Raw genomic sequence first — 23,693 nt, 5'->3', positions numbered from 1 at the left:
CAGGGTTTACAGGTCAAATTGGTCCCAATGGCTTAGGATGCATTTCAAGGGTGAGCCTGTTGATGCCTGAGTGTTTCCCATCTGAAAGACAAAACTTCTTGTGGTTTTGGTTTGTTTGTTTCTTTACCTGCCCAAGAACCTGCAATGGTCCCTGGACCCTGCTGCTCAGAATAGTTGCACTCACCAACACAGCAGCAGAAACACCTCTTGCCCAAGAACCCACAATAGTCCCTGGATCCTGCTGATCAGAATAGTCGCACTCATTGATGCAGTAGCAGAAACAGTAGTTTTCCTCCTAGACTACAAGGAGGACCGAGGAAGGTTAGATTTAGTGGTCCTTACCCACTCATTGTTGAAAACCTGCACCCTTGCCTGTCCTCCTAGACCACCAAGAGGACCGAGAAAAATCAGATCTAGTGGCCCTTATTGACACATTTTCAAATACCTGTTAGAGTCCTGAGTATTCTCCTGTTAGTATTGGGACTTGACCCCTGTCCTATAAAGATGTTATACCCCGAAAATGAAATGAATGGCCATGCCCTGAGGGAGAGAAGGGACCTCCAGGGTTGGAAGAGTGATGCCTTTTGTCCTCACTTGAATAGGAAGGATATAATTTCTGAGGCTCCCCATATCCTAGCTTCAGGAATAGCTTTTGTTAGGCCTGTTAGTCTGAGGAGGGATCCTAAAATTCCAGATAGTCACCCCTACCATGGGGCTTTGGGCAAAAATTATGTCTTTCTGATTGGTGAGCCTGGGTGCCTTAAGAAGGGAATAGAGTCCTGGAGTTTATACAGAAATCATTCTTAGCAGAGAAACTAGAAAAGCACCAGAGACAGGGGGTGGTTTTTGGAATGGGGACTAGCCTCGGAGAAGAGGTGAGAGGAAATTTGTCTGACAAGCATTACGACCCAGGAGGCAAGGGTCAGGATAGACAGGATAGATGGGCAAGTCTCTCTAGGGCGACATGCCTTTGAGAGTTCTGCTCATGGCTGCAGGGTCAACCAACTTGTTGTCGGGACCTCAGAGCTGAATGGCTTTCCTCTCTGTCGACCCTTGGCTCAGCCCAGAAGTACAGGAAAAGTGGAAGCTGGTTCCAGGCAAACCAACACTCCCAACTCCAAAGAGTTGGGGGTTGTTAGAGAGCCCTGTCTCAGAAAGCCTGACACCCGTGTCTTTTGTCCAGCAGCTGCACTCATCACTTTTAACTGGCTGACAGGTGCCCGGTATTTAGCCCTCAAATTCTAAGGAAAAATATGACAGAATAGCAAGCAAAAGGGGTCCAATGGTGCTGACTGCTTGGCAATTGTCCCTTCATGGTCACCAAAATGTGTCTGGAATTGGTTCCTTCCGGTGGGTTCTTGGTCTCACTGACTTCAAGAATGAAGCCTTGGACCCTTGCGGTGAGTGTTACAGTTCTTAAAGATGGTATGTCTGGAGTTTGTTCCTTCAGATGTTCAGATGTGTCTGGAGTTTCTTCCTTCAGGTGGGTTTGTGGTCTCACTGACTTCAGGAGTGAAGCCGCAGACCTTCGTGGTGAGTGTTACAGCTCTTAAAGGTAGTGCGTGCTGGACGCGGTGGCTCAAGCCTGTAATCCCAGCACTTTGGGAGGCCGAGACGGGTGGATCACGAGGTCAGGAGATCGAGACCATCCTGGCTAACACGGTGAAACCCCGTCTCTACTAAGAAATACAAAAAACTAGCCAGGTGAGGTGGCGGGTGCCTGTAGTCCCAGCTACTTGGGAGGCTGAGGCAGGAGAATGGCAGGAACCCAGGAGGCGGAGCTTGCAGTGAGCTGAGATCCGGCTACTGCACTCCAGCCTGGGCGACAGAGCCAGACTCTGCCTCAAAAAAAAAAAAAAAAAAAAAAAAAAATTGGTGGTGCGGACCCAAACTGTGAGCAGAAGCAAGATTTACTATGAAGAGCGAAAGAATAAAGCTTCCACAGTGTGGAAGGGGACTTGAGAGGGTTACTGCTGCTGGCTCAGGTGACTAGCTTTAATTCCCTTATTTGGCCCTACCCACATCCTGCTGATGCATCCATTTTACAGAGCGCTGATTGGTCCATGTTATAGAGTGCTGATTAGTCAATTTTACAGAGTGCTAATTGGTACATTTTTATAGAGTGCAGATTGGTGTGTTTACAATCCTTTAGCTAGACACAGAGCGCTGATTGGTGCATTTACAATCCTTTAGTTAGACACAAAAGTTCTCCAAGTTCCCACCTGAACCAGAAGCCCAGCTGGCTTCACCTCTCAATGTCTTCCCCAGTGCATTATTTCAGAAGGCACATTATTGCCCAGCAAGGGTGATGTTGACATTGAGCACTTGAAGCAGCATCTACAAAGTTTTTCTGTAAAGTTACTATTTCTTCTTTTGTAATTAATAAGCAATTTCCTGTGAAAAACTATAAGTGCATAAATATACTCCTTCTTATCAATGTTTTACTGGATATCTTATTCATTGATGATTTTCCAACTTCAACTACTATATGTATTAGTTTCCACTCAACTATAAAAAGAGCTTTTATTTTTGTGCCATTTATTTATTCATTATATCAATATGATTTCATAACTTCTTATTTATTTCAATGAGTTATTAAAATTTGGTTATTTAATGTTTGAATTGTCCCAAATTTGTCCGTTGAAGTCTCTATACATTAAATTTTGTGTCCTTTTGACAGGTCCTTATATCTCTTTAGGCAGTTTTTTACTTTCTAGTGCTAAATTAAGTACCAGGTTCATCTTATGCTTTGCCAGCCACGTGCCTGTAACCACCTGTTACTCTTGGTTCATTTTCGTGTTGATGAATTGTATTTAGAAAACAAGTGTTGTATGCTCATTGCCATTGAAATAGCATTCTTTTTAGGTCTTTTTAGTAGACAGAGATAGAAGAAGATACATATGAACACACACATACACACACACATAGATTGTGTGTATCATGAGTCTGTAACAATGCCTCCAACTGCAATGCTACAATATATATTTAATGCTAGCACTTCTACTTCTGTATTTTAACTCCTCTTACCACATTAAGAAAAATGACTTTTATTATCATCAGTACATTTACTCATTTCCTCAAGCTTCGTATAATAAATGGTAGTTTTAGAAATGCTGACATATCTCATCAAAGAAAGTAAACTTACTAATTGCATACCCACTTTCATCATTTTAGGTAAAAATAATATAAAGTGAAATGAACAAATCTTAACAGTGCAATTCAGTGAATTTTGAATTGTGCCCTTACTTGGCTAACCCACACCTCATTCAATATACACAAATGTTTCATACCAGAAAGTTTTCTCATAACCCTTCTGATTTTTTAAATCATAGACTAATTTTGTGATATTATATAAATAGAATCACAAAGTATGTGCAGTTTTATCTTCTCAGTTTCAGTGTAATACTTTTTGAATTATTTCTGGTATTGTTCTTATCAGTAATTTGTTCTTTTTTAACTGTATGAAACTATTAATAAATTACCAGATTCCAGCTTTAGTCTGAAACCAAATGAGAAAATATTGTATATGAATCAGCTATAGAAGAGGTGAAAGAGGGAAGTCAACTTGGCCATCAAAATTTTTGTCATCAGTGATTGGTACTATAGAGTTAACTTTTACTGAAATGAAGATAACAATGAGATGAACAGGCTGGAGCTCAGATGTGGGCACATATATTTTGAGATACTTGTTAGAAAAACAATTATAATAGTAGTGTTTCCAGAATTAGTGAGTTCTTGGTCTTGCTGACCTCAAGAATAAAGCTGTGGACCCTCACAATACATGTTACAGTTCTTAAAGACTGTGTGTCTGGTGTTTGTTCCTTCAGCTGTTCAGATGTGTCTGGAGTTTCTTCCTTCTGGTAGGTTTGTAGTCTTCCTTGCCTCAGGAGTGAAGCTGCAGACCTTCACAGTGAGTGTTACAGCTCATAAAGGTGTGTGGACCCAAAAACAGAGCACCACCAAGATTTATTGCAAAGAGCCAAAGAACAAAGCTTCCAAAGCCTGGAAGAGAACTGGAGTGGGTTACCGCTGATGGCACAGGTGGCCTGTTTTTATTCCCTTATCCGGCCCCACCCACATCCTGCTGATTGGCCCATTTTACAGAGAGCTGATTGTTCCATTTTGCAGACAGCTTATTGGTTCATTTTACAGAGAGCTGTTGGGTCCGTTTTACAGAGAGCTGATTGGTCCATTTTGACAGAGTGCTGATTGTTGCATTTACAAATCTTTAGCTAGACACAGAGTGCTGATTGGTGCATTTACAGTCCTTTAGCTAGACGGAATAGTTCTCCAAGTACCCTCCCCTCCCAAAGCCCAGCTGGCTTCACCTCTCACTGGAACTCCTGTGGGACTTTGCAGTACATAACCTGGGCTCTCCCGCAACCCAGAGGGAGCTGTCCCAGACAACCAAGAGGAAAAGAGTGGAAGGGAGAAAGAGAGGGAGACCCGCCATGGTGACCAGCAATCCCACAAAGAGGGAACTGTGGTCCACGCACAGAATTCAGCCTCCGATCAAGGTCAGCCGGTGCTGGTCGGCTATGCCAAGTGGAGGGCTTGCGGAGCCCATGCTTACGCGGAACCCGCGCGGGCCGGTGAGCACCATGGGCAGCCCCAGCTCCCACCCGTGCCTTTCTCTTCACACTTCCCTGCAAGCAGAGGGAGCCCGCTCTGTCCTGGCCAGCCCCAGAGAGGGACCATCACAGTGCTGTGGCAGGCTGCAGGGCTCCTCCAGAGCGGTCTGAGTGCATGAAGAGGCCAAGGAGGTGCTGAGAAGGAGCGAGGGCTGCTAGCACGTTGTCACCTCTCAGTAGGGTATATTTTTATTTGTTTCAGAAGTTGAGAGAAATAAGAGCATGCTGGAGAAAAGGCTTCATTGTAGAACACCAAAGTTTGTATTGATCTTTTTAATTTTGCTGTTTTTTTTCCTGAGTTCTTGTAATGAACACTTCACTTACTGTTTTCAGAATTTTATCATTCCTTATGTACACAACTGATATGAAGTACTCCATTAGCTTAATCCCATGTGTGTTTTAGATAATTGTTGTATTTTCTAATTTTAATTATTCTTTATTGTAGCATCATCAGTTATGTAAAGTGCAATGTTTTTAAAATTTGAAAACAGTTTTTGTCAAGTTATCTCTTGTTATTTTTAGTTTCTCTCACTATGATCAGAGAGACAGGATTCTATAATTTCAATTCTCTGATATTTATTGAAACTTACTTTATGACAAAGACCATGATTAATTTTTAGAAGTACTAAATAACTTCTTGCAAATAATTTGTATTATTCCACATTTGGGGAACCAGATTATAAATATATTGTGTACATTAAGTGAGCAGAGACCAGTAGTACTAGTAGAAAATGTTAAACTATATTAATTTCAGTCCCAAAGAAGAAAACATCAGCACTTTTACAAATGTGGTAGATAAAATCCTTTGGATTAGTAATAGAATTCTTGGAATTTTGAAAAGAAATATAGTTTCTCAGCTACAGGTTACATTCTCAACCTCTTTTGCAGCTATATATTGCCATGATAGCAATTTTAAACCGATGAGATATGAGAGGATGTGATATGTGAAACTTCCTTGATAGACTGCTGGCCCTAGATTTTCTCACAGCCAATCCTGTTGTCTGAGAAGGTGTTAATTGGAGGTAAACACTTTTGATGCAAAGATAGAAGTCACACACTCAGAATGCAACAAATTACCTAATTGACTCAGAGTCCACAATCTAGGTCTGTGAATTAATGGCTCAAGTCTAGGTATTAAGTAAGTCATGAAATTTCCACACTTGATTTTAATAAAATGCTCATCTATGTCAAAGATGTCTGGTGTGTCAAAACATTCTGATTATTGCCAGCCTTGCTGCCCATTTTGATGACTATGCTGACCTAATTTCTCATGGTTATATGAAGTCTGCAAACCTAGAATCCTATCATCTTACTAAAGTTTAAGAGCTCATTGCAATACCAATATCTTTATCTATAACTCTGGCTTCCAGAGAATAGCCAATATAGAGATTTTCAAGGATGTTGGTACTTCCTACACAAACGTATTTACTCAAGGTATTGGTGGGGGAACTGTCCTCTGGATACTCCCAGGAGACATTGTTGAGGGATATGAAGCAGGACGTATATAATGAATTTACTCTTACACTCTTATCATTTAAAGCCTTTAGATTCCTTCCATTACAGTATAACAAGGACATGATGAAATCTCAACTTTATTTGATGTAGGTCATTTTTGATCCCAGGTTTCATTCAAACAAATGAATAACATGTTATAGTCAATTTCATATGCTCAAGATAACAGATTTGATATTGTTAATTGCCCAAATTTATTGTTCAGCATTTTTGCTAATTGTATTAATATCAGTAACATCAGTTATATGAAACATTTTTTTTTTCATTCCTGATATAACATTCTTCCTTTTTTTTTTTTTTTTTTTTTTGAGATGGAGTCTTGCTCCCATCACGCAGGCTGGAGTGCAATGCAGCGATCTTAGCTCACTGCAACCTGTGCCTCCCAGGTTCAAGCTATTCTCCTTCCTTAGCCTCCTGAGTAGCTAGGATTACAGGAGTGTGCCACCACACTCCTGTACACCACTTTTGTATTTTTAGTAGAGACAGGATTTTTCCATATTGGCCAGATGGTGATCCACCTGCCTTGGCCTCCCAAAGTGCTAGAATTACAGGCATGAGCCACCGCACCTGTTCATAACACTCTTAGAAATTATTCTCACTCATATTCGTCAGGTAATATAGCCAACAACATTATACCATTCTTCAGTGTACATGGGGCATCCTGTCAGTTTAGGCTGACAAAAGTAAGTCATCCTTTTGCAGTATGCTGGGATTTGAGTCTAAATATGAGTCTGAAAGCAGGAAAAAAGTTAAGGATATTGGAAATGAATATCGGCGTCTACCTAAAAGGCTACTCTATTAGGTGAAATCACCTCACAGATGTCAAGCAAGATTTAGCTAATCCTCTAAATGGGGAGGAATGGCTATTTCTATTAGCAAGGGAAGCTCAGAGGGAATTTCAAGGTCTTTTTACTCATTAGAATCCAGCCAAATGTCTACATTGTAATTCAAGGTCTTAGTCTCTATCTTAATCAACATTGTACCTTCAATTTAAATGACCTGAGGAGTCTGTGAATTAAATATACACAAGGAAATTTAGTCTTCTGTAGAATCAAACTTGTTCAAAGACCAGAACATTTAACTTTTTGCTTTAAGAAATTAGGAAATTTTCAGGGTAATCAAAAAAGTACTTCAGTTTTCCTCTCATGATTTAATCTGGGAATATAAAACTCTAAACTTACAATTTTTTTTTCTCAAATTGTTCAGAGTTTAAGTGGTACAAATCTTAAACCAACAGGTCTTGTATACCTGTATTATTTATTCTCCTCCATATTTAACTAAAGGGCTAGGAGTTTTCCCATCACTTTGTCTTGTATAGGTACTTCATTCCGGACAATTAATAATTGAAGAAAATATTTTTCCGTGAATTCAATAAAACACCAGTGTCTAAATTGTATTTATAATGAATTTATTACTGCATTCAAACTTCATTAGAACACAGAACCAGTGATAGGTTTGGGAAACTGAGCTTCTGTTTTCTGAACTACTTTTGATACATAATGCTAAGTTGGTTCAAATTTGATTACAAAAACAAGTATGAAGAGTTCTGGTATAAAGAATCAGAAGCTTACTATAATTGGATAAGTAAAGGCCAAAGAATGTCGCAGTTTGTTTTCTGGGACTCTGAAGGCACAACAATTCTCAAATAACTCTAGAAAATTCCCACAGTTTGTTACATTTTTTGCCATCAGATACACAGCACCATTCAATCTTTAGATGTTCTAGATACACGTCTTATTCTAGGTCATCACATTCACACACCTGTTTGAAATAGCTTCTAGAAAATAATGATCTCTTTTTATTCCACCTTCTAATTTCATTTGACTGTCTCTCATCGACAGACACTAATGTAAAACTATATACTGAAGGACACTTAGTCTGATTGTGGGAGTTCAATCAGGTCAGTGACAAAAATATTAAGGATAGCTATAGAGATAGCCACAAACCTTCTTGGAAGGCTAAGAAGTTTGCCTAGCTTTAGTAAGGGTTATGTCTGAAGGCAACCTGATCCTTAGCTTGAGTAAATAGCTTAAAGTGGGTACAAAGTAATGTGGGGAAGTTGTCTAGCTAACTTGTTCACTCATGTGGTGGTAAGACTAAACATTCCTCTACCCATGGTGCTTAACTGCTTTCTACTCAGGAAGTCCAAAATGTCAATTACCCTCTAGTGGTGTTTATTCATGACCTTTGTCAATTATCTTTGCTGAGTAAATGCTACTCTTGCTGGCAAGTTGAGGGTGTGGTCACAACTGTTTGTAGCACTTTGCTTGCTGTCTGTAAGTGGCCTGGACACTCAGCCGGACTGGCAAAGCAGAATATCTGTGTGTCTGTGTACTATATTCATCCATCATTTGGGTCAGGGTCTGCGAGCAGACCCCTGTATCTGATCATCTGGGTCTCCAGCTTCCCATGTAGGGAAGAGCTTCTAAGTGCTGAACTGCCTTCCAAATTCTCTAATCTTATGTAGGAGAAAAATAAACTTCTTTCTTATTTAAATCACTATATTGCATTTCTTAATTATAACAACTTATTAGCATGTACTCCAACCAATACAAATGACATTTTAAAATCTATTTTTACACTTTTTAAAAAATATTTACTTTCCTTAAACTACTTGATGTTTTATAAATTCGACATATTCTTGGATTCAGTTAACTCCCTCTTGCTTTCCTGGCATGTCCAGATATGGACTTGGAAGAGAGAGGTAGGAATATAAGCCATATCCCTATCTTATTCTTGCACTTATTATTTTGGTTTTCTTGAACACCCTAAAGGTCCACTGGTGGGAATGTAAATCTATTCATTATTTCTGGTAATGAATTATACAATATGCATCAAGGACTTTAGAGTGTAGTATATATAAATACTAAGACTTAGGTGAAAAACACACAATGTATCTAAATTCAACATTATTTTAATTATAATAAATTTTAAAATCATTTGAAATCATTAGATAATGGTTAGTCATATTTTATAATAGTTCTTTAATTTAATGATTTGCTCTGTACTAAATTTTTTCTCCTCAAAATTCTTACGTTGAAGGTTTAACCTTCAATATGACTGTATTTGCAGATATTAGGTTAAATGAAGTCATAAGAGTGCAGTTCTAATATGATAAAAATTGATGTCTTTGTAAAAGAGGAAGAGACACCAGATAAATTTGTCTCCATGCATGCACAGAGGAAGGATTGTATGAGATCCAGGGAGAAGGCAGCCACCTGCAAACCAAGGAGAGAAGCCTCACCAGAAACCAATCCTTTCTGCATGTTGATCTGAGACTTCCATATTCCAGAACTGTGAAAGGATAAATGTACATTGTTTGAGTCAACCAGCCTGTAGGATGTTGTTATGGTAGCCTGACCTCACTGATAGAACATTAAAATCAAGTTATAAAACAATATTTAATAACATGAGGTGAAAAGGAGAAAATAAAATTAGTATGTGTGTTGGTGTATATATGATGTGTATACATATGAGTATAATGTAGAACATAGAAAAGTAAATAAATACACATACAATTTATACATTACAGAGACTTGAAAGAACTACATTGGAATAAAGAGTGTGTTTAGTAAGAGTTCATGAAAACCACTCCATTCTTTGGGAGCAAATCCATGTTTTCTGCAAGAGACACAATGATTGTCCACTGATGAGTCACTAAACCTTAGCTCCATTCTGGCTAGCAGCATCTGTTGAAAATTCTCCTGTTAATTCTGTACAATCTCTGCATAGCCTTTATAACCCTGCCTGTATCAAGTTATATTGTTCTGAACCTGTGACGGCTGGAGGGAGGGTGGAGTGATGAGAGTAAAAAGCTGACACTGTAAATGATCATTGAGGAGGCAGAAATTTTACACAACTCTAAATCAAAGACACTTTGAAATGAGACAGTGGTAGAGTCTGTTACACATAGACTGCTCCCAGTAGTAAACAAATAGTTGCTACACAGAACATGTTTTATTTCACCTAGTTATTTAGAAATAAAATTGGACCTCATCTGACCTCCTTGATTATTCTGCCATCTGCCCATTTTTTTGTGGAGGCTGTTAATTTAGTGTGTGCTTGGAGTTTCACTTTGGAAGTCTTTTAAATATAGCATTCCTTTTTAGAAATTCAGCTTTCAATTTTAAAATATGTATCATTTACTTTTCAAAATATTATGAAGTTACTAGGAGATACCACAGCCAATGGTGGACATTAAAAATAAGCCTAAAACATGAAGATGGGTGTTTCAATGCCAACTAACAATATCTTTTCTTTTCTTATACCCCAGAGCAGATACAGTTATCTTCCCACACAAATATACTAATCTTAATCTCAACCAACAGATACTTCCCTGGAGACCCATTGTCTATTTCTCCAATAATTTATACAACATTGAACTTACTCTTTTATTTCCAATGCTAGTTGGCTATCCATTGAAATCTAGTCTGTGACTTCAAAGCAAACATATCACGCTTTCTTATTTGTTGTTACATGCTTCTCAGAATTATCTCTATTGGAGTGGTTCACAAATTGGAAACCAAATATTGAGGGGTTTTTGTTTGTTAGTTTGTTTCAGTTTTGCTGTTTTTCTTCTTTTTGTTTGTTTAACACAGAAGGTGGCTACTATTTTCTCCAGGGGCTAAAAAGGAAGGACTAGAAAGCAGATAATTATTATATTGTCTTTTTCTTTTTCTCCACACTTGGCTCTGCTTGATTTAGGAAATTCCTAGATCTTGGTAGAGCAAGCTGATTTTGCAATTTACATAATACACTTGCATGAATGTCTTTTACTAGGCTCTCATAAATACTTGTATCTTCAAAGAAATGTCTTAGTATTTTCAAGGAGCAGTCTTTGCAATTACTTACTTTTTGAAACTTCTGAAAGAGGTCTTTCTGTGAGTGTGTGCAAACCTAATAGGAGAAATGGAAAGAAAAACTGAATAAATGTCCTTGAAAGGTCAAATAAAAAAAATGAATGGCATTGAAAGATTTGCTGTTTCTGTTATGTAATTTATTATTTGATGTAATTTTCAGATAACAATCAAGTAGTATATCATATGTAAGAAAAATGCCTATATTATGAAAAACAATGTACAGGAAACCTTGATCCAAAAGAAGAAATGTGCATATATTTCTTCAATTTAAATGCATCCATTCAAAGTAAGGCTGAGATTGGTTTAATCTAATGTTTATTGTTAAATCATGAAAAAAAAGTACCAATGAATGCAGGTACTACTACTGAATATATACCAATCCTGGTGATTAAAAAAGCACAAAACCTAAAATGAGAATTACATAACATTCACGTAAAATATTTCAAGGTGTTTTCCTAACATGTATTTGATGTTAAAGAACCTAAGGATTTCTGAGATTTATTGAAGTAGAGTTACCAAGGGTAAATCTAATGTTCTGTAGTGTCATAGGTTTCTGTCTTCCTAGTTGATTTATGTGGTGACTGAGATTCGTATTATAAGCAGCTCATGAATTGGACAGTTACCATCTCCTGTACCCCTATTATTCAGCTACTTTCATATTTCATAATGTTCTCCCTGGCTGAACAATGATGTGGAAATCCATACTTACCGCTGACTGGCCATCATGAATGGGGTAATTTCATTACTGCTTCTCTTGTTTTAGATGTGGCCAGAGCTATCATTTGAATAAATATGCCAATACACCTAACTGAATAATGTTTTAGCAGACTGTGTGGGCACTTTTGAGAATACTACATAAAAGGTTATAAAGTTATTTGGTTTCTCTCCAACCTATTTGTAAAAATAAGATAATCTTTATAAAACTACAGCTAGGCTAACGATTTGAAAATTTAGATCGTTCTCAGAAATATCACTGCCAACAGAAATAGTATAACGATTAACACTCAAGTGATTGACATATTTCTCCCATCTGATCACTAACCAGCTAGGAGCATTAAGTTCTGGCAAGTGCAAATTTGTTTATATTTGAAATAAAGCTAAGACTGTATGCTTTGGGGATTTAATTGAACTAACTTTGATTTCAGGCTATCCTGTTAACATTGTGAGTTTAATTACTCAGTCACTTTGTCTTTACTTCCTTACATTATAAAAAGTAATAGCATAACTATGTCATCAATTTCTTAAAATTGAAAGGGAATAAATGAATTAATTTATGTTACAAACCAGGAAATTGGCAAATCTTTAATCAATAATGATTATTTTATTCTGTTCTTTAATAAATGTTTCATATGAATATAAAAGAAATTTAACTTGTGAAAGTATTTTACAAAAGTAAAAAGCTATAGAAACAATGGAATTTTATTTTATATTTTTACAATCACCAGCATCCACATGTTGTAAAAGAAAGCATCTAATGGAATCTATGAAAATATTTTTGCCTTTTATTTTCTCCCATTTTTATTTTAAACAGTTGCAAGAGTAATAAAATAGCAAAACAGCAATCTGTGTACTCCTCATCAACATTCACTGACTGTTAACCTTTCTTTCTCGCTCTCTGCCTCTTCTGCACATACATCATTTGGGAATGAAACATATGAGAATTAGAATTATGTGTAGATATGATAGCACTGCACCCCTAAATATTTTAACATTTATCATTATGAAAACGACGACTCTCTCCTACATGGCTATATTAAAATTCTTACACACAGGAATTTTAACACTGATACAATATCAGCATAGTCAATGCCTTTTACAATTGCTTATTTTCAAGAATTCATTTAATTGCAATGTATTGCTGGGTCCAGCGCACAGACCGTGACTGAGCAACGGATGAAAAAATTCACTCACACACACCTTTCTACAATTTTTCCCACCACCCTGACCAATCTCATACAATGTATTATAAATTGTTTTACATACGCTTTAAGTAAGATTCGTAATTGTTTAGCTGATACAAACTTTTAGACAAATCTGTAAGAGTTGATAAGAGTTAATAATTCTTCTAATTATTAATCATGATTTCTAGGGCAAACCGTGGTATTTTATAATCTTTTTTTAAATAAAAATTTCATTAAAAACAATAAATTTTCAGGTATGTTAAGCAATATGAACATACATTTATACAATGGCAATTACTGTCAAAATGGAAGCCATCCATAACAAGTTTTGATTAATCATGAGGTCTAATATGGTTTAATAAAGATATGCAGCACTATACGTATAGTGAACACTTACTTAAAATGAATAATGTTGGCTTGTATAGTAATCCCCAATAATTATTCCTCATATTCATCATTTTGTTTTGAAATACCTGGGGTCATCATAAACCAAATAGAAATTGTGAAATTAAATGGTGTTTAGTTCATTAGACCAAGAATATACTAAGATAACGCTAGTTAAATTGTTTTTCACATACAAAAGCAAAAGTATAATCTAAATTAGTACCCTCATGTTGAGTCTACCTGTATTTAACTTTAGTGTCTTTTTATTAAAACAGTTATGTATGATATATGCTTTTAAAACATCATTTGTATATGTTCTAAGAGTTATTTTCTTTTAATATTTCTTCTGGGGTAAGCAAACTGGTTGGGAGAGAGAAAAAAATTCAGAAAGTTCATTCCCTACCGAAATGTATGAATCTGTGTAAAAAACAGGTCACCTAAAGCCAATAGCAAAGGAAATACTCAGTGTTGATTATTACCCATGTAGGTATCTCAGGGTAGTAGAAGATACCTCAGAAATACTACTCTTACCAGTGTTTAGGTATGGGCTATATGGCCTGCTATATTGGTTTTAAGTTTGAGTTTCCATTATTTTATTGTTTTGTGTAATTATTTTCACTTACCTGTCAGTTAATTTATATTTGTTCTAAATGCAGTTTGTTAAAACAAAATCCATGTGTTTCCAGTTTAATATTTCATATTTTGGTAATTTTATTGATAAACCTCAACTTGTACATCATGTAAATGTTGAAAAATCAAGACAAGCAAATAAAAAATCCAAAATATTATAATTGCATTGAATAGCAGTGGTATTTTCTCAAAAACTTGTATGTTATTTTAATTCATAAAAAGGTACAGAGTTGTTATACTTTATTACAAGTTGTATTGCCTATGAAATTATCACTATGCTATTTGATTTGGTGTATTTTTCTTGCCTATATTTTTGTCTGAATTTTTGTTGCTATTATTATTATTTTGTCTGGTTCTATCTGCTTTTTGTTGGTGTTTTTGTTTTTCTTTCTCATTGAAAGCTTTCTGTATGTAGTGAGATACATGAACAATCATAGTGCATGAATTTTATCATATAAAACTTCTGCCACTATAAAATATATACTTTTATTTTATACTAACTTTTTAAAATTCGAAGGAAGGGCTAACTAGCTAGGTCATGGAAGAACATGGAAGTTATTCTGGTAAGAATTTATGAGCAACATTTCTATGTCAGTCACTAAGATAACTTTCAATATAACCAGGAGTCCTCAAATTATAGGAAAAATAATTAACAATTACAGCAGTAGCTAATTCTATAATAAAGACATCATAAAGTGCTTTGGGGTTTTACCTCTGCTGGGGTACAGTAAGGACTTACTGAAATATTTTTATATGCATTAGTTGAAGTTTATATATAAATCCTACATCACAAATAACATAACCTAATTGAAATAATGATGTATGTGCATGTAACACTTACTTTTTTACTTGGGAGACTGAGGCAGGAGAATAGTGTAAACCTGGGAGGCGGAGCTTGCAGTGAGCTGAGATCCGGCCACTGCACTCCAGCCTGGGCGACAGAGCGAGACTCTGTCTCAAAACAAACAAACAAACAAAAAACAAACAAACAAACAAACAAACAAACAAAACACTTACTTTTTTGTTTAATCCTTTTTTTTTTCAGAAATGTGAGTGATATATTTTAGACAGAGCAAAAGATATAATTTTGATGTAATGGGCATGTTAATAGATTACATATATATGAATGAATAAGGGATAAGTGATGAATAAGAAGTTATATGATAAGTTTATTTCTGCCAACTTAATGTGTGCCTGGGCCTTGAGGCCTCTATATATTATGAACCTAGATCAAATGATAAAGCGTGAGAATAATTACCAAACTCAGAGGACGATGTTTGACTAATTTATCTCTAAAACTACTTTGAACTGTTTACATACACGTGAGTATTAGTTTCATGAGGGCATTGCTCCCTTGACTCATTCAGGATAATTGTTCAGTAAGTGCTTTGCCTAAATTATCTTTATTCCTCAATATGAATAACATTTTGTTATCCACTCTTTCATGAAGTGTGCAGTGAATAGGTGCCCCATTAATAAAGGAGGCCATATAATAAAATAGAAGAGTAGTTATATGCAGACTTCAAAAGAAGATTTTTTTAATTAATACTAGAAAAATATTGCAAAAATTTGGCACATTAAATAGAAAAAAAAAAGTGATATTAACTGTGTGTAAAATTATGACCTCACTCTTTTCTTTAAATTTTTGGTCTACCTTGCAAAAAATGTTAATTCACTATGGTTTCCTAATTTATCAACTATTTCCCTTGCAAAATCTATTCTTTGCTTATGAGAAATGTTTTACTGAGCTGTAATGATAGTATAGACACAATTTTGATATATTAAAATTATTCATCTCGATTACTACATAAACTTCATAATGATAATATTTAACAAAGTATATATAACAAATATAGCTAGCCATAATCTTATATCTAGTCACATACTTAAATTTTAGGTAGCACTATATATCACCCAGATGCATTATGTAAAATACAATATTGAAATAGTATCTAATAATCATTGCACTCATAGTTTTCTTTAGAGTTTATAGCCGTCATAATTATTTTTACTACATCTGAGGTTAAACAACTTTTCTTCACATAAGTACAATCAGCCTTAATGTTTTATCCATGGGTGACTTTGAATGGCTGCTTATATTGATCTTCACTATCAAGTGTCATTCTTGCTTCACTCTTGTATACATATAAATAAATTGCATATACCGTTTCAATCATGTTGAACCAGAAAGTTTGATTTTTTTTCCCATTTCTAGTCATGTGAAAAATTAATGTCAATAAAACCTAAATAAAAACACTGGGGCCTATCATGGGGAGGGGAAGGGGGGAGGGATTGCATTGGGAGTTATACCTGATGTAAATGAGGAGTTGATGGGTGCTGACGAGTTGATGGGTGCAGCACAGCAACATGGCAAAAGTGTATGTAACAAACCTGCACGTTATGCACATGTACCCTAGAACTCAAAGTATAATAAAAAAAAATATATATATATATACACAGAAAAAAAAAAGACAGGGAAATAGATGTTAGGGAGTATTTCAACCAATTTGAAAACTGTAGAAACAATGAAATACATATCCTATAATTCAAAAATACAAAATCTTAACTTTCACGTTCATTTGATGATTTTGTCATTGTCTGGACAGAACAAGAACTAAGATTAGTAAACTTGTAGATAGTTTAATAAAAAATAAACTGAAGTAGAGAGGATGAAAAAAAGAGATGAAAAGGAAAAAAAATCACATCAGATTACAAGAGGCATAACAGATGCATAGAGTCCCAAAGGAGACAAGAAAAAAATGAAACAGAGCAATATTTGAAAGAATAGCGGCTGATAAATTTCTCAAAGTAGTGAAATATATTAACCCACATATTCAAGAAAGAACAAGGTTGGAATCAGTAGTACACCATAATCAAACTGTAAAAATCCAAAAATCTTAAAATCAGTCAGAGAAAAAATGATTACCTTCAAAAGAACAATAAAACAATAATGATATTAAGGTTATTTATAAACAAAACAGTTGAAAGCCAGAAGATGATGGAATAACTTATTTAGAATATGAAAAGAGTAAAACTGAAATTATAGAATTATAAAATTCTAGTAAAAATATCCCAAAATTAAGATTACATATATATTTACAGAAAAATAGAATCCTCAGCAGACTACCAGTTTAAAAATGCAGACTAAAAGGAGTTCTACAGATGGAAGAAACTTTGTCTCTTTTGGAAGCATAAAACCTTGACAAGTATAAGGGGTACTGAAGTGTCTAATAAACTCTAATATGTTTACAACACACACACACACACAAAAAACCTAAATAAACCTGGACTTTGGACTGCTCTATTTTCAATGATGCAAAACTCAAAAGAAAGCCTGTCATATTATTTAAATTTCCCAATAAATATTTAAGGGAGTAAGGTGTTTTTAACTTAAAAAGATCAGTTTAAAAAAAAGCAAAACTTTGAAAGGAAATTCAAGTACATCCCTGTGACATAAACAAATACATATACCCCTTGGTTCATTATGCCCCAGCCCCATACCATTTGTTCTAATTACTGTTCTTTTGCATACCATGAGGAAGCAGGGTTACAGAGAGATACCCACTAATGGATGATAAGCAATTTAAAATTTTAGTTTTGAAATTATGTTCCTCAACCAGAGATTTCAGTTTTTAAGTTTTGAAAGTCAATAGAAGCTTAAAGGATTATTCTAAAGTGTAACCTCCTAACAAAAAGAGAACCAGATCCTTAAGAAGTTTTATCTAAATTGTAAAGCAGTAAATTTAGGATGGATAATTTAGGTCTTTTTTTTTTTTTTTTTGAATTGGCTCAGAATCTTCTTCTACACCCCTGAAAACCATCCTTTGGATCCCTTAGAAGATACATCAGGACAGGCTCACATCTCTAAATCATGGACAATCTGGTAGGCTGATTAAATACTATATTGGTTCTTAATGCTAGTAGATAAGAGGGGCGAGCCCAGGTTGAATTATAACATTCAAAATCATTTATAAAATGTCATCACCCAGAGCATTTACTTATCCATAATACCTAAAAGCCATTAACATTCGCAGCTTAAACATCAAAGGATAAGCTATCTTTACTCTCACTAGAAAAAAAGAGCTATTAGAGATCCACATCCCTCCAAAAAGACATTCATGGATTTGTGATTTTAAGGCACACTTTTCATATTCAAATCCTCTTAAAATTTAGTCACACTTTCCCTTTAAGATTTGACATTTGTGTTTTGTTCTGTAATGACTTCTCAATCTCTTTCAGCATTAATTTTTAATAAATAGTGATGAAAAATTATATTTTTTCATCAAATAAACACAATTCTGATTGCCTTATAATTAAGTTTTGTGTAATCATTTCTCAGTAAAATTGCAATTGCTACTAAAATATTATTTTTTCTAACAACATCTTTATGGAGAAATAATGAAGAAATACTTTCATAGATACCATCTCAAAAAACAAGTTAGGACATGATTTAAAACATGAATATTTAGATTTCCTGGAGGAACAATAAAAGAATAAGTAGCTAAGCGGGGATCTATGTAAAATATCAATCTGCAAGACCTAATTGTCTTGTTTGCCCTCTAATTATGCTCAGACCTCAGGGGAAGATCAGCTTCATGCAAGAGTGCAAATAGGATTTCTTTTATCCTAATCATATGTATTCTTTTTATCATCTCCTTTCTCCTTTCTTTTTTTTCTCTGTTATGCCCTAGATTTCCACAGAACTGACCCCTTCTAATAATTGTATTCCAAATATCCCCATTTCTACTCCTACAACTCCATTGCAATTTCCCTCCCACTATCTCTCAGAAACTGCTTTATCTGAAACCAACTCATATCAATCTAGTGATCTAACCTGTCCCTCTCTGTCTGTGTCTCTAAAGTATTCTTGTCTTCTAGTTCTTGAGGGGTGGGACTGAGGTAAAGAAGTAGGGCAGTATGGCAGATTTTTTATATCGCCCTAAATATCAGAGAGACAATTGCCTATATTATCCATATAGAATTTTCCTTTTCTGTCTACAATAAATTTTTTTTTGTACATTTCAGCACCAATTAATGTAAAAGATATAAGGGAGAAATATTATCAATCAAGCAATATTTCATAGATATCATTTAAGGTCTGATTCTTATAGTTCTACTGGACAAGAAAAACAGTCTATGTATAGTAACAATAAAGGGCTTTTAAAATTACCATTTGTCACCAATTACCTTATCAACATTGAATAAGATTCAATATCTGTTTTTAAATATCAAGAAAAGAGTATACTTATGGTTATGTGCATAGCGGTGTGTGAATATTGTGACTTTTATTTCAAAAGCATACTTTTTGATACTACAGACCGAGGAAGAAAGTATTGTAAAAACCCAAATTTCATTAAGTAAGTCATTTAATACATTATTATATAAGCATTTATATGTATGATTATATATATATTGCCTCTGGAAATTATACTTAATAAATATGTAAAAAATATTTATTAAACATTCATAAGAGAAAACAAACAGAATATTTTTTGAAAAATTAAAAGAATATATTTTCTAGAAAGAAGAAACTTCAGAAGAGTTATTTCAAATCAGGATATGCCACCTTTACCAAGAAAAGATTTATGTTCAGCTAAATTCTTTTTGTTTCCTCATGAATAAATATGAAATTATTCTTTAGAACATCTAGGAAAGCAGTGAAAATCCTACTGCCATTGTGTATAAAATATAAGAAACAGTAGGAAAACAATCAAAATAAAATATGGTTTATATTTCACATTTTTTGCAAGTTAAATGAATATTTTCACAGTATTCATAATTATAAGATATCGAATATTATTGTGGTTATGCAGTAATCTACTCAAGTGCCTAACAGCAGCATAGAAACTACAAAATCCAAAGAACTGACAAACTCACTAGTTAGTACAACAGCAACAATAACAAGGCAATTATTAGATCCTGAAGTGAATATGTTTAAAAACAGACCCACATATAGCAAAGACAGAGTAGCAATAGTATTCTATTTCTGGATGGGTTGCTTAACTGAAATTTTCAACTCATTTTACTTCTATGAGTTACTACATCTTTAAATATAATCATATTTACAAAGACGTAAATTTACAGGCCTAATATAAAAATAAGTGATCCGTTTATCAGCATTCATAAGCAGGAATTCAAATTTTAAAAGCACCATGTGATACAGGCTACAAATGAGTTATGTGCATGATGTGGTTAGAGCCCTCAGGAAGGAGAGCGCTAATGGACTGACTGCATCCCCTTAATATTAGACGAAGCTCTAATCCCCACTGTAACTGTATTTGGGGACAGGGTCTATAAAGAGTTGATTAAGATTAAGTGGTGTATTAAGGGTGGACCCTGATCCACTAGGATTTGTGTCCTCATAAGAGACCAGACAGCTTGTGTGCTACCTCTCCCCACTCCCCGTGGAAGGACATGGTGAGGAAGTGGCTGTGTGCAAGCCAGAAATAAAGGCCTCTGGGACTTCTAGCCTCCAGAACTTTGAGCAAATACATTTCTGTTAAGCTAAAAAAATTAATAAAAATCATAGATTTGTCTGATTCTACACAAATATGTAATAACATAAAAATAACAGTAATATTAGCTATTCTTTCAATTACTAAGCATTACAAAACAATACATGTTTTTCTCACTCATTCCAAAAATTTCATGAACAGGAAAGAAAGTTAAAGTCACTGCTGGATACAGTTATAATAAAGGAAATAATGAGTGGATCTTAAACTGCAAGCTGAAGTTGCACCAGATTTAGTGTGCTGCGAAATTAGTTCTAGGGTTTTGACACATGATATAAATTTGTGTCATATTGAGACCGTGAGAACTCAGTATTGCTTCCTACATGCTGTTGTAAGAGGCTTTTAGGATTATTTTGACCCTCTGAAATTTGTTTTTAACTCCCCATGGAATTTGGGAGAAAGAGTCAAAGTAATCCCGATTGAAGGCAATGCACCACATGTTCTCCAGGTTCATTTAGAAGTTTTAAAGTTTCCATGATGAAGTGAGATGCTCCCTGGTATTTGTCAATTACACTTTGAAAAGCTTTTGGTTCTGACCTGTAGGTTGTAAATTTACTATTGATGGGCCAGAAGTGAAATGTCTTAAAACTCGAAGGTGTTTAAAGATTTACTTGGGCCTGAATGGAGCCTTAAAACTCTTACATTGCCAGCAAGAAACTATAGCAGCAGGTGCACGGATGGAAAAAATTATTTCCTCCATATACTAATTACTGAACCCTTTTGCCACCTGTACCATGAAGCATTTCCCAGTTCCCTGTGTCAGAATAAATTGCTTCCTCCTCTCTGCTTGAATCTCACTTTGAGCAGGCTCATGTACCTCTATTATTTATCGTATATTTAGTTGCATACACATTTGTTACTTTCAAAAGATTATAAATTTCTTGAATGTAGATAACTGTTTATTAATCTCTGTACCTCTTGTGTCTAGATAATGCCTAACACTTAATAGTAACTCAATAAACGTTGTTTGACTTACAGTGAATTTCGGAAGACATTCTGACAAGGATAAAGAAAAGAGAATTGCTGTTATTCTCAATGAGTTTAAGAGTTGCTCCGACATCAGAGATAGCAAGCATGTTTTAATTTTACTATATTTACCAAACAGCAAAACAACAAAGAAGAAAACTAAAACTTAAAGAAAAAATGGATGGAGAGTTTACAATCAATTAATCCTAACTAAACAAGTGTTTTGAAAGATAGGTGGTCAGTCCAATCTATTAAAAAAGGGGTGGTAGTCCATTTGAAAATTTTCATGGAGTAATGTCAAAGAGCATATGATAACAGTAAAGAGTAATCACATGGTTAGGCTTGGTAGTAGTAACTTGGAATTCAAATTTCTGGGAGAGTACAGTACTTTATCTGGAAGATAACGTAATAATTTAAGCTACTGTAATTTATGAAAATAAAAAAGTAAAATAAAGATACATTTTTAGTTTTCTTCTACATGATTTTATATATGTGATTTCCCTTGTACTAATTTCCACTTCATGAAGTCCCTTTGAGTTAAATAGAGCAAGTATTATTTCCATAATATAAATTTATTTGTAATGTGGTTTAGTGAAACTTAATAACTTTCCAGTATTACATACTGCTGCAAGATTTATTAAGATGAAACACTTTCTCTTTGACTCATTTCTATATTCTCGGTACCAAATGATGTGATAATATGGCTTGACATATTGTAAGTGTTTGTCACATCACTCAATACAATTGTGAGTGTCAGTTTCAGAACTCAAAACAAAATACACTATTTCCAAAACTAGTGTTATTACTTTAAGCAAGAGAGAATAGCATTAAAACTAAATAAAATCTAAGAAATACTTTATTTGTTTAGGTATAGGGTGATTTCATAACCAGGGTAAATCCACAGGTTATGTCTAGACTGCTCCAAATATGGAAAAATTCCAATGCCTCTTATTTTCTAAAAAAAATCAGGTGGAGTGTACATTCCTCAAGATGTAATCTTTTATATCTCCATTTCGTCATGTTCAGGACACAAAATTAGGTGCCATCTACCAAGAAAATTCTGCAAAATTAGAAAGAGCCACAGAATAGCTTTGTGTTCTTAGAATCTATTAAACTAAAGTTTATCCTAGAAAAACAGAAAACTACGGGGATGTCAAAGTGATTGCTTCCTTATACTTATTCTAGTCTACTTGGAATAAAACCAAAGGACGCAAATTCTAGAGGTAGTTCAAAAAGCAGTTGCCCAGTAAAAGCAGGCAGTAAACTTCACTGCAGAGATTCATTTGCAATCCAGGGAACATGGGATTTTGCAGGAAAAACAAAACAAACAAAAGTTAAGCTGAAGAAGAACAAGTAAACACTAACAAAATATGTAAAAAAAAAAAAAAAAGGAAATAATTAATACCAAAGATGAGAGCATCAGTACACCCACATAAGTAGATGTAACAGAAAAAAGTTCAAATGTTATACAATATGTATATTTAAAAATGTTAAAGTTGTTAATTAATATTTAGAGACCACAGTGAAAATGGTCTTCAAAAATATCCAAGTGAAAAAAAAAAAAACATTAAGAAACAAAACAACATTGTTAGGTAAATTAACTTAATACCAATGAGTAGGATAAGCAGCTAATAAAAAACATAGGAAAAGAAAAAATCAGACTCTCATCTTCAGGCAATGATGCACTAGTAAATGTACATAAAGTATACTGAGAATAATTAGAAAAAAATTTAAAAAAACTCTGCTTATAAATATTATACAGCCAAGGTAAAGAAGACAGCCCAATATAATAATCTGGAATTATTAATATATATAAATATATAAAATAATCTGAGATTATTAATACTGTCAATCACTTGCTAAGAGTAAGAGAAAAGTAAATAAATGCAAAAACTTTAGCTGCATATTTTAACATATTTATCTTAAAAACTAATACTAACAGAAGCTAATAGATTTTGTTTGTTCAAAACTGAAGATTTCAACAAGGTGACTAAAATCTGGGCTTAATTGATAATAAATGCCGAAACTGCAAATTTTATATCAAGATCAAACTCAATATTTAACATCATTTAAGGTTTGTTAGAGTATAAATCAAGATGTAACAAATGTCAGAAGACTGAACTTATACAGGATATATTCCCTGTCATCAGTGGAAATAAAGTCAAAATGAGCAACAAAAAGGTAACTTAAAGACACCCATATGTTTGGAAATGAACAAAAAGAAAAACAAAAAAAAACAGAAACATTTCTAAATCCATGGGTCAAGGATAAATACCACAAAGAGAGGCTGATTTGAGT

At 34.4% G+C, this 23,693-nt stretch overlaps 1 long non-coding RNA gene across 1 annotated transcript; it reads left to right on the top strand.

Moving 5' to 3' along the window:
- Positions 1–4,294: 4,294 nt before the first annotated feature.
- Positions 4,295–21,756, top strand: LOC105488513 (uncharacterized). The gene is made up of 3 exons (XR_011619362.1): positions 4,295–4,592; positions 17,711–17,800; positions 21,408–21,756. It is a non-coding gene; the product is annotated as an uncharacterized lncRNA (long non-coding RNA).
- Positions 21,757–23,693: the final 1,937 nt, after the last annotated feature.

The sequence above is a fragment of the Macaca nemestrina genome, chromosome 2 (assembly GCF_043159975.1).
Source record: "Macaca nemestrina isolate mMacNem1 chromosome 2, mMacNem.hap1, whole genome shotgun sequence".
In the NCBI taxonomy this organism is placed as follows: domain Eukaryota; kingdom Metazoa; phylum Chordata; class Mammalia; order Primates; family Cercopithecidae; genus Macaca; species Macaca nemestrina.
Note: the sequence above shows the minus strand (reverse complement) of the source record. Positions and strands in the feature narration are given on the sequence as shown.